Source organism: Oncorhynchus clarkii, chromosome 33 (assembly GCF_045791955.1).
Source record: "Oncorhynchus clarkii lewisi isolate Uvic-CL-2024 chromosome 33, UVic_Ocla_1.0, whole genome shotgun sequence".
NCBI lineage: Eukaryota > Metazoa > Chordata > Actinopteri > Salmoniformes > Salmonidae > Oncorhynchus > Oncorhynchus clarkii.
This window is the reverse complement of record NC_092179.1, coordinates 3,278,064-3,295,902: the sequence shown is the minus strand read 5'-3', so window position 1 is coordinate 3,295,902 and position 17,839 is coordinate 3,278,064.

The following is a 17,839-nucleotide window of genomic DNA, read 5'->3' as shown; positions in this document are numbered from 1 at the left end:
AAATCTGCAGCATGTGCGTAACTGGCTGCAGGGAAGTCAGGCCAGGAGAGCAGAATTGGGTAGCAAACGGAGCAGTTTATTTCGGTGAACAAAACACACAACACTAAACAGCTAAGGGTAGACATACCCCAGCGCAAAGCAGTCAGACGTGCCCATACGAAACAACAAACAATTCCACACACAGACATGGGGGGGGGGGGGGGGGGGACAGAGGGTTATATACACAAATAATGGGGATTGAAACCAGGTGTGCAGGAAAACAAGATGAAACAAATGGAAAATGAAAGGTGGATCGGCGATGGCTAGAAGACCGGTGACGTCGACAGCCGAACGTCGCGCGAACAAGGAGAGGAACCAACTTCGGCGGAAGCAACCCCCATTGACGCTCGGCTCCAGCAGCGCGCCGACACCGGCCTCGGGGACAACCCGGAGGGTGAGGCGCAGGGCGATCCGGACGGTGAAGGTGGAACTCCCACAGCATTGAAGGATCCAACACATCCTCCACCGGAAGCCAGCATCTCTCCTCCGGACCGTACCCCTCCCACTCCACGAGGTACTGAAGGCCCCTCGCCCGCCGCCTCGAATCCAGTAGGGAGCGATCGGCGTATGCCGGGGCCGCCTCGATGTCCAGAGGGGGCGGAGGAACCTCCCGCACCTCAGACTCCTGGAGCGGACCAGCCATCACTGGCCGGAGGAGAGACACATGGAACGAGTGGTTAATACGGTAATCGGGGGTAATCATTCAGTCTCCAAAGGACTTTGAACGACCCAGCTTCCAGGAGGGCAGGTGGAGGGGCAGGTGGAGGGTCGAGAGCCAGACCCGGTCCCCTAGTGCTAACACTGGGGCCTCACTGCGGTGACGGTCTGCACTGGCACCTTCAGCACGACGCGCTGAAGGTGAACATGGCCGGCGACCCATGTCTCCGCACGCCGGAACCAGTCATCCACCGCAGGAGCATCGTTCTGATTCGGATGCCAAGGAGCCATAATTCCAGTGTTTAATTGCTATATTGTAATTACTTTGCCACCGTGCCCTATTTATTGCCTTACCTGTCTTATCCTACCTCATTTGTACATGCTGTATATAGATTTTTTCTACTGTATTATTGACTGTATGTTTGTTTACTCCATGTGTAACTCTGTGTTGTTGTATGTTTCGAACTGCTTTGCTTTACCTTGGCCAGGTAGCAGTTGTAAACGAGAACTTGTTCTCAACTAGCCTACCTCGTTAAATAAAGGTAAAATAAAATAAATAAAAAAATGATGGTGGCAGCATCGTGCTGTGGGGATCTTTTTCGGCTGCAGGGACTGGTAGACTAGTCAGAATTGAAGGAAAGATGAACAGGGCAAAGTACAGAGAGATCCTTGATGAAAACTTGCTACAGAGAGTTCAGGACCGCAACGTGGGGCGAATGTTCATCTTCCAACAGGACAACAACACTAAGCACACAGCCAAGACAATGCAGGAGTGGCTTCGGGACAAGTCTCTGAATGTCCTTGAGTGGCCCAGCCAGAGCCTGGACTTGAACCCGATCAAACATCTCTGGAGAGACCTGAAAATAACTGGGCAGTGACGCACCCCATCCAACCTGACAGAGGATGAGGATCTGCAGAGAATAATGGGAGAGTCTCCCCAAATACAGGTGTGCCAAGCTTGTAGCGTCATACCCAAGAAGACTCGGTCCTGTAATCGCTGCCAAAGGTGCTTCAACAAAGTACTGAGTAAATTTGACCCGATTCAGGAAACTAGGCGTATGTTGCAAGTCACAGGAGAGCGGTTTGGCTGACATGTGAAGTTTCACGTGGCTTAATATCAATCCTGTATGCCATTTGTAAATACGAATACAATTGCCAAATTACGAGCCTAGTTGGTTTAGCCAAACGTGCTAGCCGTGATAAGAGATAATAGTGAGATAACACTGAGATAATGAGTGGGCTGGACATGCTGAGAGATGAGTTTGGATTGGTCTGCGATATAGCACGTCTGTCTATTGGAGCTGGTCAGTATGTCTAGGTATTTGTGTCGAACACAGATTGTTTTTAAATGTTAGTTAGAGAGGCCAGAGTTATAATAAAGTACATTTTCAAGGTCAAGCTTCTGGCATTTACATGTATCAGCTCAAAGTCGCCGCTGCGGGATTTCACATCAGATGGACTCTCTAATACAGGCATACTATGCTCAGTTGGTAACCCCTTTTTTGAAAATATCATAGGTGTCACACCCTGATCTGTTTCACATGTCTTTGTGCTTGTCTTCACCCCCCTCCAGGTGTCGCCCATCTTCCTCATTATCCCCAGTGTATTTATACCTGTGTTCTCTGTTTGTTTGTTGCCAGTTAGTCTTGTCTTGTCAGGTCTTACCACCGTGTTTCCCATCTCCCTGCGTTCTCAAGTTCTGTTTCCTAGTTTTCCCAGTTCTGACCATTCTGCCTGTCCTGACCCCGAGCCTGCCTGCCTGTTCTGTACTTTTTTTTGACTCTGCCCTGGATTACGGACCTCTGCCTGCCTTTGACCTGTCTTTTGCCTGCTCCCTGTTTGGGTCAATAAACATCTGTGACTCTAGCTGTCTGCATCTGGGTCTTATCCTAAGTTATGATACTAGGACTAGCTTGAATTTGTATATACAATATTCTCTCAAAATTTACCATTGGGCCTATGCCTCGAGCGAGGACGTGGGTTAAAACAAGCGTCAATGATGGTTACCTGTTGCGGGCCTGCAGTATGATGATAATGCTGATACTTTTTGGTTGGGATTACCTGAGCAGGACTTGGGGTGTTGATAAGTCAAGGTCAGGGTCCAGGCTCTAAAATGAATTTGATGGACCATATCCTCTCTGCAGAACATCTTCTGTTTCAAAAAGATCAAAGTTATCCACAAAAGTAACTCCAACAGAGCTATAGTGCCAGCAACCTACTGATTTTTCGCTACCATGACTCAGTGATTTCACTGGGGCTGAAATAATTGGATGTTTATTGGTGTCATTCAGAGTTCCAATCAGTTCTATAAAATCCCATTTCAGCTGATCCGAGCTAGCCATCCTAATGTCATTAGATCCTACATGGACTACGACAGCGACATCCCCTGTGTTCTGGAGTAGAACGGTAGGAATCAGCCTATTGATATTCTGTACCCGAGCCTCAGGATAGCACAAGGTTTTTGCCTCAGGAACCAAGATGTTTCTCACCATAGAGCTGCCGATGATAGCGGCTAGTGGGATGGCAGAGGAGAAATGTTAGTTTTTGTGCCTGGAGCCGGCCGCAAAACCAAATGTGGCTGATGGAGGACCCGGTGTGTCAGACATCCTCGAGGTCCGGGATTCGTGTCCAAGTCCTCCCCAGAATTTTGAGGATCCAAGTCTGAGGAAGAATCTGAGACAGAATCCCCTGGGAAGGAGTCTAGATAGGGGCCAAGCTTTCCAACGCCAAAAAAGCTCCACTCGCCACATGCAGCTTCCCTCCATTTTGCCTACGGTGGGTGACACACTTCCATGGCCGGGCAGCAGGATTGGTGACAGTATCATCCGCTTATCTACTAGAAGCGACGGAACTCGCTTCTGGTCAGAACTCCGGAACTCCGGTCGGTCAACATTGTCCCAGAAGAGAGCATAGTAAATACACCTCCTGCAGCGCATGGAGCTTGCTTTTTTCTCTGAACGAGAAGGCTTCCATGAGAAGAGACATAGCAACTCAATCTGTGTTGCAGAGATAGTAATTTACAGACACAGTAAAACACATATGTATTTATCCGGACCTATGCAGGCCGTTGGTTAATACACCCGATACAAACCTTTAAATGAAACGAAATACACTCTAGCCTGTTACACTTAACTTTTTGGAGGAGAAAATGCAACAAACAGCACAGTGACATTGCGGAAGTCTGTGACCACAACACCATAATACATTAAGACATCATTCATTCATCTCTAAAACATTGTAAACAATAGACAATTAGCAAGGCCATAGTGAATCATTGAGGAGACATCTCTATCACTTTAAAGTGACAATAACTGAATTACAGCCATCGGCCTTAGCCCCAGGAATGTCATTTTAGGGCATTAAATGCTGTTTAAGTGCTGTTATATGGTGACGCCTATCCTCAGAGGGATTAACCTCTGGTTTAATAGGCAGCTAGAATATACAGCCTATCACAGGTATAACTCTTTTGGGATTCATGTAGAACCCTCTGTGGACAGGGTTACGAATGGAACTTTGAAGGGTTCTACCTGGAACCAAAAGGGTTCTTCAAAGGGTTCTCCTGTGGGGACAGCCGATCAACCTTTTTATCTAAGAGTGCCGATGGGCAGGGTTTACAGTTTTGGGACTATGTTATTTGTTCCATTTGCCTGCCAAACTCAATCAAGAACAGATTAAGTATTTTAAATTATTTCAAATAGTGTTTGAACCCAGGTCCGTTAGACATTGGTTAATTTTATGTTTTGTTATCATAGGATAAGCTGGCCAGTGTCTGGTAGAATGTAAATGAACTCTGGACTTTAGTGCCTGCCAGATATCGTATATGTGATTTAAGTTTTATATTATAATAAGAAATAATACCTGGGATTTATATAGCACATTTCAATGACTGTGTGTGATTTGTCCTGCACTCTTTTTAAAACACAGGCTTTAGTACAAAAGAGGAAAGAGGACATGTGAACTGTCGTCTATGGAGACACTCACTGTTATGTAACAAGCATGGGTGGCGCTTGGAGCACTGGACAGGGCTGGGATAGGGAGAGATTATAAAGATTTATAATATCCACCAGACTAGACTAGACTAGAAAGAGAGAGAGAGAGCAAGAGAGACAGAGGCCATATCGGATGGAGGTGAGAGGTGGATAGAGGTACACAAAGAAAGCTGAATGAATGACTCAGTAGACTAGAGTAACTAACGTATGTGTCTCTCAAAGCTTGTCAATATTATGTCTGATTATGACTTGTTTATTGCTTTGCAGAGTATTACAACCAGCTGTCGGAGCTAGAAAATATGGAAAACAACAAAGCAATTTGTTTATTTCATCTGTTTTGGTTATATATGATTTGGCTTTGGTCCTTCTCCTGCATCAGAACCAAGAAATATAATTATAAGATTAGAATTAAGTGACATTTCCATTCAAAGCAAAGATTACAACAAAAGTGTACAACTCATCGAATCAGAATTAGAAGAACAGACAAGTGACCGGCTTATTGTGTGTACCATTTGGAATGTTCAATTAATTTATGCTTATCCTACTGTTACAAAACCAATAACCAGCCTGTAGATATTGTTGCACTTGCTTGTCTACTGGTCATAGAAACCTTACCTTGGTCTAGGGCCAGCTCTGTCTCTATTGACCTCTTGGTCGTCCAGCCCAAGCACATTATAATTGGTTCAGATAGGGATGAAACATAAATGTATACAAAAAGGAAAAATATCAAAGGCATGCCCAAAATAAAAGACTCAAAAACAACCAAAAGGCATCATTGCCACCAAACCAACCCTATGTGTAGACTGCGGTTACTACATTCCGCGCCCACTGCCAATGAGGCTGCTAGCACTCTCTCTTGCCCACACCAGTACAGAAGGTGGAGGTAATGCACCAACATTGGATGTCCACTACCAAAAAGCCCCAACGAAGAAGGAGGCTGCTAGCTAGCTTGGGGACACCGGAAGACATTGTCCTTTGCCCCAGCCTGCCGAGCACTGCTTTCCCATCAGTTCTGTTAATTTACAGAGATGGAAGTAGCTAGCTAGTGAAGCCAACCCAACTCTTGCTTGGAAGTGATTACCCTCACCATAACGTTAAAATAACTGCAGGAAAGCAGAGCTCGGCAGGCGGGGGACGAAAGACACTGTGTGACTGTGTCCTAGCTAGCTTGTAGCCTCAATGGCAGTGGCGGTGTGCAGATAGACCCTTCTCAACCAACCAACAACCTCACGACTCTCCAAGCTGGCACTCTGACTGACAACCACCTTAATTGGCAGCATCTGATGTGCTTATCAAGCCTTGGCTCAGCACCTATACCCAGTGGCTGCCACGTGGGGAATGGAGTGTGGAAGTGTATCCTGGAAAGTGTGTGTATGATCTCACACTAACCATTCCCTTATATCATAACAATACCATAGATAAGCATGTGACCTGACCAGGAAAACCTCTTAAGCCTTTAACTAGGGTGAGGAAAAAGTCCCTGTCCTTTGGAAAACAACTCTAACCATGATATGTCTCAGACAGGCACCATAGTATCTGCTGGCCCGCGTCCCCACCTCTCCCTCTACAAGCAGCTCAGATAAGTTGACAAGACTATGACCCTACCTGGTCTGTGAGCTGCCAATCATAGGACAATGTGGGATGGACCTGATTGGTAGAACATGAAGTCACACTGAAAGAAATCTGATTGTAACAAGAATATACTCTATTCCACATTTCTTCTATGCACTCTATTTCTACCTGCTATATTATTAAAGAGTGCTAAGCAGTCCAGCCAGCAGACAACTCAAGGCTCTTCCCTTTGTCATATACCTGTTCAAGTTGTCCCACACAGAGCACAAAACATCTACAACCTACTACCAGGCACCACACTACCTATATTAAACTCTGGCATTGTTAGCGTATAGGTTCTTAGCATATCTCAATGGATGCCAGAGACGGCATGAACTGGCAGGGACAGTGTAGATTGCGTAATATGTGAGTAATAACAGGCGCAAATCCCTGCTTCTTCACTGAGTGTACTGTACTGTACCAAACGTATAGGTAATGTCCCAAATGGAACCCTATTCCCAACACAGTGGGAATGGGCCCAGGTCAAAAGTAGTGAACTATGTAGGGAATAGCGTGTCATTTGGGACGCGTCTACCATTTTATCACTCTGCAACCCAAGGCCGTCGCACCTAACAAAATATGTTCAAATTATTGATATAACATTATTACAGATATGTGGTTACCATCCAGAACTCACATAACATCATAAACCCACAGGAACGTCCCTCAGAGAGACAAAGTACACACACGGTGAAAATGTAACAATGGCCTAAATTTTTCCTGGTGAGGTAAGTGTTCACGGAAAACTTCAGGCCCTTACATTGATTGAAGTTACTTCCTCATTGACTAATATAAATTGTTCCCAGTAGTCCTGAAGGCCTTGGGTACTGCAATGTTCTGTAATGTCTGAATGGAATGTTTCTCTGGCTCAGAGGGACTCATCTATAGCTAATAGGAGATCTGACGTTTTGCAACTAAAAACTAGAGTTTCTGTTGGACAAACTCTGGTAGGTCCCTCCCGGCTTCGTTCCGTTTGCTTCTGTTTAAGAACCATTTTGCAACGGAATCGGCGTAATGAATACCCCTCCATGTGATCAGAGACTGAGCCATTGACCAGGAAGTCCTTTGTGAAACACACACACACACACACACACCCAGACACACACACATACACAGATGTGTAAGGCTCTAATTGTTAAAAACATTATTGGTAGCACTGGCACTCCCAACTCCCAACTCCCACTCCCAACTTAGGAGCACCACTTAAAATGTATTATTGATTGAGTGTCATGTCTGCTCCCGCTCCTCCGGCGTACGACGTTGCCAGAGTACCGGTCCTGGGATTCATCATTAAGCACACCTGGCACTTATCATTACGTGCACCTACCTGGACTCCATTACCTTCATCATTTCCTCCCCTTTATATGTCACTCTCCCAGGTTCACTCACCAGTTGATATTGTTCTTGTGTATCGGCGTTCTGCCTTGTGTTGTGTTCCTGGTTTTGTTTTATTAAAACGTTTCTCCTGCACCTGCTTCCGACTCATCATTACATTGAGACGCAGCCTTTATTGGGCCTATATGAATTCTAGCTACTTTTGAGGCAGATGTTGTGCTCTAGAAACTAACATGTAAAGGCATTTGTTCATTATAAGATAAAATGTTGAAACAAATACCTGTCATTGAAATTACAAAGAATGTTAGGTTTCTACATTGTGTGAAAGCACTGTTTTCTACTAAGATGCATTACATTGAACATTTAACACTGTCTCTAAGAATGTCACATTTGTTTTGTGACAACACGCAAATCCATCATTCATCATTGATCTCCTGGGGCCTCACATATAAACGTGTGTTGCCCCAAAACATGCGTGCGCCACTTTTCACACAAAATTTGGCATTTATAAAAACTGGACATGAGTTGTGCTTATCCTCCCGCAAACAGGAGACCATAAACGCACAGTTTCTAGTTTGTTGAAGCATTGCAAGAAGGCAAAATAAGCAATTGTGAAATTGGAATATATGACAATCTTATAACAAAAAAACAAGTAGTCTAGCTAAATATAATATAACAAGATGCAAACATTTTCGCATTCAAAAACAATTTGAAATAGGCATATACTTCCTATTTCATTTCCATGATCATTGCAGAATAAGTTCTTCACCTTTTCTGACTTTGATGGTTTCATATGCTACTCATGTCGTGAAATAGCCTGTAGCAGTGGTGGAAAAAGTACCCAAATGTCATACTTGAGTAAAAGTAATGATAACTTTAATAGAAAATGACGTAACTAAAAGTCACCCACAAAAATTCTACTTAAGTAAAAGTCTAAAAGTATTTGGCTTAAAATATACTTAAGTATATTTTAGCAATTACATGTACTTTTGATACTTAAAACTTCTCTAGGATAGGGGGCAGCATTTGGAATTTTGGATGAAAAGCATGCCCAAATTTAACTGCCTGCTACTCATCCCCAAAAGATAAGATATGCATATTATTAGTATATATGGATATAAAACACTCTGAAGTTTCTAAAACTGTTTGAATCATGTCTGTGAGTATAACAGAACTTATGTAGCAGGTGAAACCCCGAGGACAAACCATTCAGACTTTTTTGTTGTTGAGGTCACTCTATTTTAAATGGGTTTTCATTGGGAATCCATTTCTAAGGGACATGCTTGCAGTTCCTACGGCTTCCAATGGATGTTACAAGTCTTTAGAAATTGGTTGAGGTTATTCCTTTGTGTAATGAAGAAGTACGGCCATCTTGAACGAGGGTCACTTCGCGTGTACTGTTTGATAGAGGCGCATGACCAGAAAGCATGCTTCAGTTTGTTTTCTTCCTCTATTGAACACAGATCATCCCGTCTTCGATTATTTACGTTAAAAAAGACCTAAAGTTGTATTACAAAAGATGTTTGAAATGTTTTGGCAAAGTTTACAGGTAACTTTTGAGATATTTTGTAGTCACGTTGCGCAAGTTGCAACCGGTGTTTTTCTGGATCAATTGCGCCAAATAAATTGACATTTTGGATATATAGCGACGGAATTAATCGAACAGAAGGACCATTTGTGATGTTTATGGGACATTTGGAGTTTTGGAGTGCCAACAGAAGAAGCTCGTCAAAGGTAAGGCATGATTTATATTTTTATTTCTGCGTTTTGTGTCGCACCTGCAGGGTTGAAATATGTTTTCTCTCTTTTGTTTATGGAGGTGCTATCCTCAGATAATAACATTGTTTGCTCTCGCCGAAAAGCCTTTTTGAAATCTGACATGTTGGCTGGATTCTCAACACGTGAAGCTTTATTTTGGTATCTTACATGTGTGATTTCATGACAGTTTGATTTTTATTGGAATTTATTTGAATTTGGCGCTCTGCATTTTCTCTGGCTTATGGCCAAGTGGGACGCTACCGTCCCACATATCCCAAAGAGGTTTAACCTCTTGAAGCTAGGGGGCACTATTTTATGTTTGGAAAAATGACGTTCCCAAAGTAAACGGCCTATTTCTCAGGACCAGATGCTAGAATATACATATAATTGACATATTAGGATAGAAAACACTCTAAAGTTTTCAAAACTGTCAAAATATTGTCTGTGAGTATAACAGAACTGATATTGCAGGCGAAACCCTGAGAAAAATTTTACCAGGAAGTGGCTTCTATTTTGAAAACTCCATGCTCCATAGCCTCCCATTGCTCCATTTAAAGGGATATCAACCAGATTCCTTTTCCTATCGCTTCCTCAACGTGTCAACAGTCTTCAGACATAGTTTCAGGCTTTTATTTTGAAAAATGAGCCAGAAAGATATCGTGTCAGGTGGTCACATGAGGTTTGCTTGCGCAACAGAGTTCGGACAGCCATTTCCTTTCCCTCTCCTACTGAACAAGACCGTTGCGGTTGATATATTATCGATTATATATTTTAAAAACAACCTGAGGATTGATTCTAAAAAACTTTGACATGTTTCTGTGGACATTACGGATATTATTTGGAATTTGTCTGCGTTGTCGTGACCGCTCTTTCCTTTGGATTTCTGAACATAATGCGCCAAACAAACAGGTATTTTGGATATAAAATTAATCTTTATGGAACAAAAGGAACATTTGTTGTGTAACTGGGAGTCTCGTGAGTGAAAACGTCCGAAGATCATCAAAGGTAAACGATTAACTTGATTGCTTTTCTGATTTTCGTGACCAAGCTTCCTGATGCTAAGTGTACTTAATGTTTTGTCATGCAATCGATAAACTTACACAAACGCTTGGATTGCTTTCGTTGTAAAGCATAATTTCAAAATCTGAGATGACAGGTGGATTAACAAAAAGCTAAACTGTGTTTTGCAATATTGCACTTGTGATTTCATGAATATGAATATTTGTAGTAATATTTTTTGACTATTCAGCGGTTGCTGATGACAATTATCCTGCTTAAGGGAAGGGTAGCGTCAAGAAGTTAAAGTAGTATAAGTATAAATCAAAATTCCTTTTATATTAAATTAAGCAAACCAGATGGCCCCATTTTATTTTTTTCACTTACGGAAGCCAGGGGCCCACTCCAACATTCAGACATCATTTACAAACAAAGCAGGTGTGTTTTGAGAGTCTACCAGATCAGAGGCAGTAGGGTTGATAAGTACGTGAATTGGACTCTTCCTGTCCTGCAAAGCATTCAGAATATAATGACTGCTTTTGGTTGTCTAGGAAAATGTAAAAAGTACAATATTTTCTTAAGGAATGTAGTGAAGTTAAAGTAGTCAAAAATATAAATAGTCAAGTACAGATACCCAAAAAAACTACTTAAGTAGTACTTTAAAGTAATTTTACTTAAATAGTTTAGACCACTGCCAAAAGGCCTACAACAAGTTAGTTTGGATACCATTCCTCCCATCTCTTATTTAATTGTACTCACACATAAATAGATAAGGTATTTTCTTATATGAGATCCAATCTGAAGCTCTGTTTAACAGTAGAACAAACCTTCTCTATTGAAGTTTGTAGGCTATGGCTAAATACTGTATGGTCAAATTTCTCATGTAGACAATAATTCATTTATATACATAATACATACTGTACATCATAACCATTGCAGAATATATTCCTCAAAACGTTCTGGCCATGTTGAGACAGTTAAGTTCATACTCTTGAAGTAGCCATACAAAATAAAATACCATGTGCATCTCTCATTCAAGTGGGCCTGTTAGATTTAATTTCAAGATTAGGCTCTATGCATCTGACAGGGAGCACGGTTTATGACATATAGCAGAAATGTATTAGGTGAACAGACAGTTGATATTTTACATTGAAGTGGGCAGGCTAACACTGTAAGTAGGCCTACTGTACTTTTCATTGAAAGGTGAACAAACAGTTGATCTTTACATTGAAGTTTGTAAGCTACCACTGAAAGTAGGTGTACTGTAGTTTCCATTAACAGGTGAACAGAGAGTTGATATTACAGTGAAGTGTGTAGGCTACCAATGTAAGTACGTGTCACATCTGCTCCTGCTACGCCCTCGTGTGTTCATCCAGTGTATTCTTGACCTGCAGTTACTCCCCCTGTACACTCTCTCTCTCTCTCTCTCTCTCTCTCTGTGTGATTGTGTGGTTGGAGACAGGTGTGCTGGAGTCAGAGCAGACCCCTACCAGCTGCAACTCGTTCCATATCAAGACCTCTACAAAAACTCAGTTCTGCCACTTCCACTCTGCCAGATCATAATCTCTGCTCAGCCAGTTCATGATTCTGGCCATTTATGATTATGCAAGATCCTGTTACGCTGCTGTGCCTGTTTTCCTGCCTGACACTGTTTATCCTCTCGTTGCAGTTTACTGATCTGTATCTGTCTCCTGTCTCCTGTTCCACATCTCACCACCCAACTACCTTCTCTGGATTTTACTCACCACCACTACCTTGGATTCCCCTCAGGACCTAATTACCCTGTTCCACTCAGCTAACTCAGTCACCACATCTGTTTTTTTTCTGCAATTCATCTGAGCTTTCCCAGATCTGCGCTCCATATCTCCTTGTTTTAACAATACATATTTTGATTCATTCATTCCCGTTTCCTCATCTGAGTCTGCTCTTGGGTTCCCCTCTGTCACTCCGCTTAACAGTAGGAGCTGGCCAAGAGATGAAACAAGCAGACTCCACTACTCTTCAAACTCTTGTTGGACTAGGCGCCCTTCTTGAGCAACATGACAAAGCCCTGCTGGAGAACATCAAGATGTTTTCACAGAGCCTGTCTGACCTACAGGTCCGAACCTCCGACCGGAGTTCACAACCAGTCTCAAGTCCCTCTTCTCTGCCCCGAGAGCTTTTCGTTCCGACTCCTGAGTGCTGTGATGGTAATCTTGGCACTTGCAGAGCCTTTCTTGTGCTATGTTCACTAGTATTTGTGCAACAGCCCTACTCTTATGTTAGTGACCGAGCCAATATTTATTTTTTCATTGGCTACCTTTGTGGAGCAGTGCTTTCTTGGGCCACTAAAGTGTGAGAGAGTCACCTATCTGCTTCTCCTACGGTAGATTCACAGATGAGATGAGGAAGGTCTTCGACCACCCGGTCTTTGGAAAAGATGCCGCTATACGACTTCTGCCCCGTCGTCAAGGCTCTGAGTGTGGCTGAAATGGCATGTGAGTTCTGCACCCTCACTGCAGAGGGTGGCTGGAATGACGAAGCCCTTCAGGGAGCATTCCGGAACGCACTCACTGAGACCCTCAAAGACGAGTTGGTGTCCAGAGAGGAGCCTGATGTACTTGACAAACTAATTTCTCTCACTATCCGCATTGACAACCATCTCTGAGTGTCAGAGGGAGAGGCGAGGTAGGGTTGCATGTCCCATAACATCTGCTTCAGTGCCTTGCTCTCCTTCTCCAACTGCATCTTCTAATCCTGAACCCATGCAGCTCGACCGGACCCGTCTATCTCCAGAGGAAAGGCAGCTGCGTATCAGTACTAGGAGCTGTCTATATTGTGGCCAGTTTGGTCACCTGGTCTCCACTTGTTCACTGTGTCCAGAAAAGGCGGGGGCTCAGCAGTAGTGGGGGATATACTGTTGAGCCAAATCTCCTGCCCATCATCTCCCAGACCCCTTGAGGCCAACCTTGTGTGGCAGGGTCAGGCTTTTCCTCTGCCTACTCTCATTGATTCAGGCGTGGACGAGAGATTTCTGGCCCGAGGGGTCATTAATCAGTTGGGTCTGGACACTGTTTCACTCAATTCACCTCTGGATGCCAACGCTATCAATGGAAAGCTACTCTTCTGTGTTTTGGAGAGAACTGTTCCTGTTATCCTGCGTCTCTCTGGAAATCACCAGGAAAAGATCAGTTTCCACATAATCGACTATTCTCCCTCACCTCTAGGTCATCGATGGTTAAAGCTACACAATCTACAGACTGACTGGTCCACCGGATGGATAACTACTTGGAGTATATTTTGTCATGCCAATTGTCTACATTCTGCCCTTCCGCCTGCCTTGTCTGCACCCCAGTCCATTCCAGAACCCTCAGACCTGTCTTCTGTTCCTCCAGAATATCACGGTCTACCTCCTGTATTCAGTAAGCACCACACGCCATCTCTGCCACCTCATCGGCCGTACGACTGTGCTATCGAGCTTCAGCCTCCTCTCCCTAGTAGCATGTTGCCTAACCTCTCTCGCCCCGAGCAAGAGGCCATGGAAGAATACATCCAGGACTCCCTGGCTGTCGGACATATCAGGCCTTCTTCCTCTCCAATGGGAGCTGGTTTTTCTTTGTCAAGAAAAAGGATGGGTCACTGAGGCCATGCATAGACTTCCGTGGGTTAAATAGTATCACTGCCAGGAACATATATCCCTTGCCACTCATGCTGCTTTTGCCCCCCTCCATGGTGCCACAGTGTTTACTTAACTTGAACTTCGGAATGCCTACCACCTTGTCTGTATCAGAGAAGGGCGACGAGTGGAAAACAGTTCAACACACCACTTGGACATTTCGAGTATTTGGTCATGCCTTTTGGTCTCACTAACGTCCCTGCTGTTTTTCAGAGACTGGTTAATGATGTCCTGAGGGATGTCATTGTGCTTTTTGTTTTTGTCTATGTGGATGAAATTCATTCTTTTTTTTCAAAGGACCTTGAGAATCACAAGCAACACATTCTCCAAAGGCTGTTGGAGAATAAGCTATTTGTTAAGGCTGAGAAATGTGAGTTTCATGATTCCTCTGTCCTTCTTGGGTTACATTATTGCTCAAGGACAGCTACGAATGGACCCTGCCAAGGTTAGGGCAGTCACAGGGTTGCCTGTGCCCGCGACACTGAAGCAGTTACAGCGTTTTCTGGGGTTTGCCAATTTTTATAGATGCTTCATCAGTGACTACAGTCGTTTGGTAGCTCCTCTCACCTCCAGTCAATTCCCCTGAGGCAGGGGCAGCGTTTCGGGAACTCATGCACCGCTTCACTTCTGCTCCAATCCTTACCCAGCCAGACCCAGAACTCCAGTTCGTCCTCCAGGTGGACGCTTCCGACACCAGGATAGGTGCAATCCTGTCTCAACGTTCTTGTGCCGCCTTTTCCTGCAAGCTCTCACCTGCAGAGAGAAATTGACGTATAGGTAACCGGGATCTCCTGGCCGTTAAGCTTGCTCTTGAGGAGTGTTGACACTGGTTAGAGGGTTTGGTCCTGCCCTTCATTGTGTGGATGGATCACAAAAATCTAGCCTACATCTGAACTCTTGGCAGGCCAGGTGGGCATTTTTGTATTTTTTGGGAAGAAACAACTTCACACTCACTTATCGCCTTGGATCTAAGAATACCAAGCCTGACGCCCTCTCCCATCAGTTCACCGCAGACAACACAAGTTCAGAGCTAGAAAACATTTTGCCATCCTCCTGCATCGTTGCTGCTGTCTCCTGGGAGATTGCGTCACTTGTTCGTCAGGCTCTGCCTAAACCAGCCTGATCCTTGAAACGGTCCTTGTAAGGCTCTGCTTGTTCCAGATTCAGTTCATTCTGATGTTCTTCAATAGAACCATTCTACTCACCTGTCAGCCTGGCATGAACCGGACTGTCACCTTCCTGCGTCAGTGATTTTGGTGGCCCACCATGGAGAAATACGCTCGGGAATTCATCTCCGCCTGCTCAGTCTGTGCTCGGAAAAAAACCTCCACCAAACCTACATCTGGTCTGCTTCGTCCTCTTCCCATACAAATCAAATCAAATCAAATTTTATTTGTCACATACACATGGTTAGCAGATGTCAATGCGAGTGTAGCGAAATGCTTGTGCTTCTAGTTCCGACAATGCAGTAATAACCAACAAGTAATCTAACTAACAATTCCAAAACTACTGTCTTATACACAGTGTAAGGGGATAAAGAATATGTACATAAGGATATATGAATGAGTGATGGTACAGAGCAGCATAGGCAGGATACAGTAGATGGTATCGAGTACAGTATATACATGAGGTGAGTATGTAAACAAAGTGGCAGAGTTAAAGTGGCTAGTGATACATGTATTGCATAAGGATACAGTCGATGATATAGAGTACAGTATATACGTATGCATATGAGATGAATAATGTAGGGTAAGTAACATTATATAAGGTAGCATTGTTTAAAGTGGCTAGTGATATATTTACATCATTTCCCATCAATTCCCATTATTAAAGTGGCTGGAGTTGAGTCAGTGTCAGTGTGTTGGCAGCAGCCACTCAATGTTAGTGGTGGCTGTTTAAGAGTCTGATGGCCTTGAGATAGAAGCTGTTTTTCAGTCTCTCGGTCCCAGCTTTGATGCACCTGTACTGACCTCGCCTTCTGGATGATAGCGGGGTGAACAGGCAGTGGCTCGGGTGGTTGATGTCCTTGATGATCTTTATGGCCTTCCTGTAACATCGGGTGGTGTAGGTGTCCTGGAGGGCAGGTAGTTTGCCCCCGGTGATGCGTTGTGCAGACCTCACTACCCTCTGGAGAGCCTTACGGTTGTGGGCGGAGCAGTTGCCGTACCAGGCGGTGATACAGCCCGCCAGGATGCTCTCGATTGTGCATCTGTAGAAGTTTGTGAGTGCTTTTGGTGACAAACCGAATTTCTTCAGCCTCCTGAGGTTGAAGAGGCGCTGCTGCGCCTTCTTCACGATGCTGTCTGTGTGAGTGGACCAATTCAGTTTGTCTGTGATGTGTATGCCGAGGAACTTAAAACTTGCTACCCTCTCCACTACTGTTCCATCGATGTGGATAGGGGGGTGTTCCCTCTGCTGTTTCCTGAAGTCCACAATCATCTCCTTAGTTTTGTTGACGTTGAGTGTGAGGTTATTTTCCTGACACCACACTCCGAGGGCCCTCACCACCTCCCTGTAGGCCGTCTCGTCGTTGTTGGTAATCAAGCCTACCACTGTTGTGTCGTCCGCAAACTTGATGATTGAGTTGGAGGCGTGCGTGGCCACGCAGTCGTGGGTAAACAGGGAGTACAGGAGAGGGCTCAGAACGCAACCTTGTGGGGCCCCAGTGTTGAGGATCAGCGGGGTGGAGATGTTGTTGCCTACCCTCACCACCTGGGGGCGGCCCGACAGGAAGTCCAGGACCCAGTTGCACAGGGCGGGGTCGAGACCCAGGGTCTCGAGCTTGATGACGAGCTTGGAGGGTACTATGGTGTTGAATGCCGAGCTGTAGTCGATGAACAGCATTCTCACATAGGTATTCCTCTTGTCCAGATGGTTTAGGGCAGTGTGCAGTGTGGTTGAGATGGCATCGTCTGTGGACCTATTTGGGCGGTAAGCAAATTGGAATGGGTCTAGGGTGTCGGGTAGGGTGGGGGTGATATGGTCCTTGACTAGTCTCTCAAAGCACTTCATGATGACGGAAGTGAGTGCTACGGGGCGGTAGTCGTTTAGCTCAGTTACCTTAGCTTTCTTGGGAACAGGAACAATGGTGGCCCTCTTGAAGCATGTGGGAACAGCAGACTGGTATAGGGATTGATTGAATATGTCCGTAAACACACCGGCCAGCTGGTCTGCGCATGCTCTGAGGGCGCGGCTGGGGATGCCGTCTGGGCCTGCAGCCTTGCGAGGGTTAACACGTTTAAATGTCTTACTCACCTCGGCTGCAGTGAAGGAGAGACCACATGTTTTCGTTGCAGGCCGTGTCAGTGGCACTGTATTGTCCTCAAAGCGGGCAAAAACGTTATTTAGTCTGCCTGGGAGCAAGACATCCTGGTCCGTGACTGGGCTGGATTTCTTCTTGTAGTCCGTGATTGACTGTAGACCCTGCCACATGCCTCTTGTGTCTGAGCCGTTGAATTGAGATTCTACTTTGTCTCTGTACTGACGCTTAGCTTGTTTGATAGCCTTGCGGAGGGAATAGCTGCACTGTTTGTATTCGGTCATCTTACCAGTCACCTTGCCCTGATTTAAAAGCACTGGTTCGCGCTTTCAGTTTCACGCGAATGCTGCCATCAATCCACGGTTTCTGGTTAGGGAATGTTTTAATCGTTGCTATGGGAACGACATCTTCAACGCACGTTCTAATGAACTCGCACACCGAATCAGCGTATTCGTCAATATTGTTATCTGACGCAATACGAAACATGTCCCAGTCCACGTGATGGAAGCAGTCTTGGAGTGTGGAGTCAGCTTGGTCGGA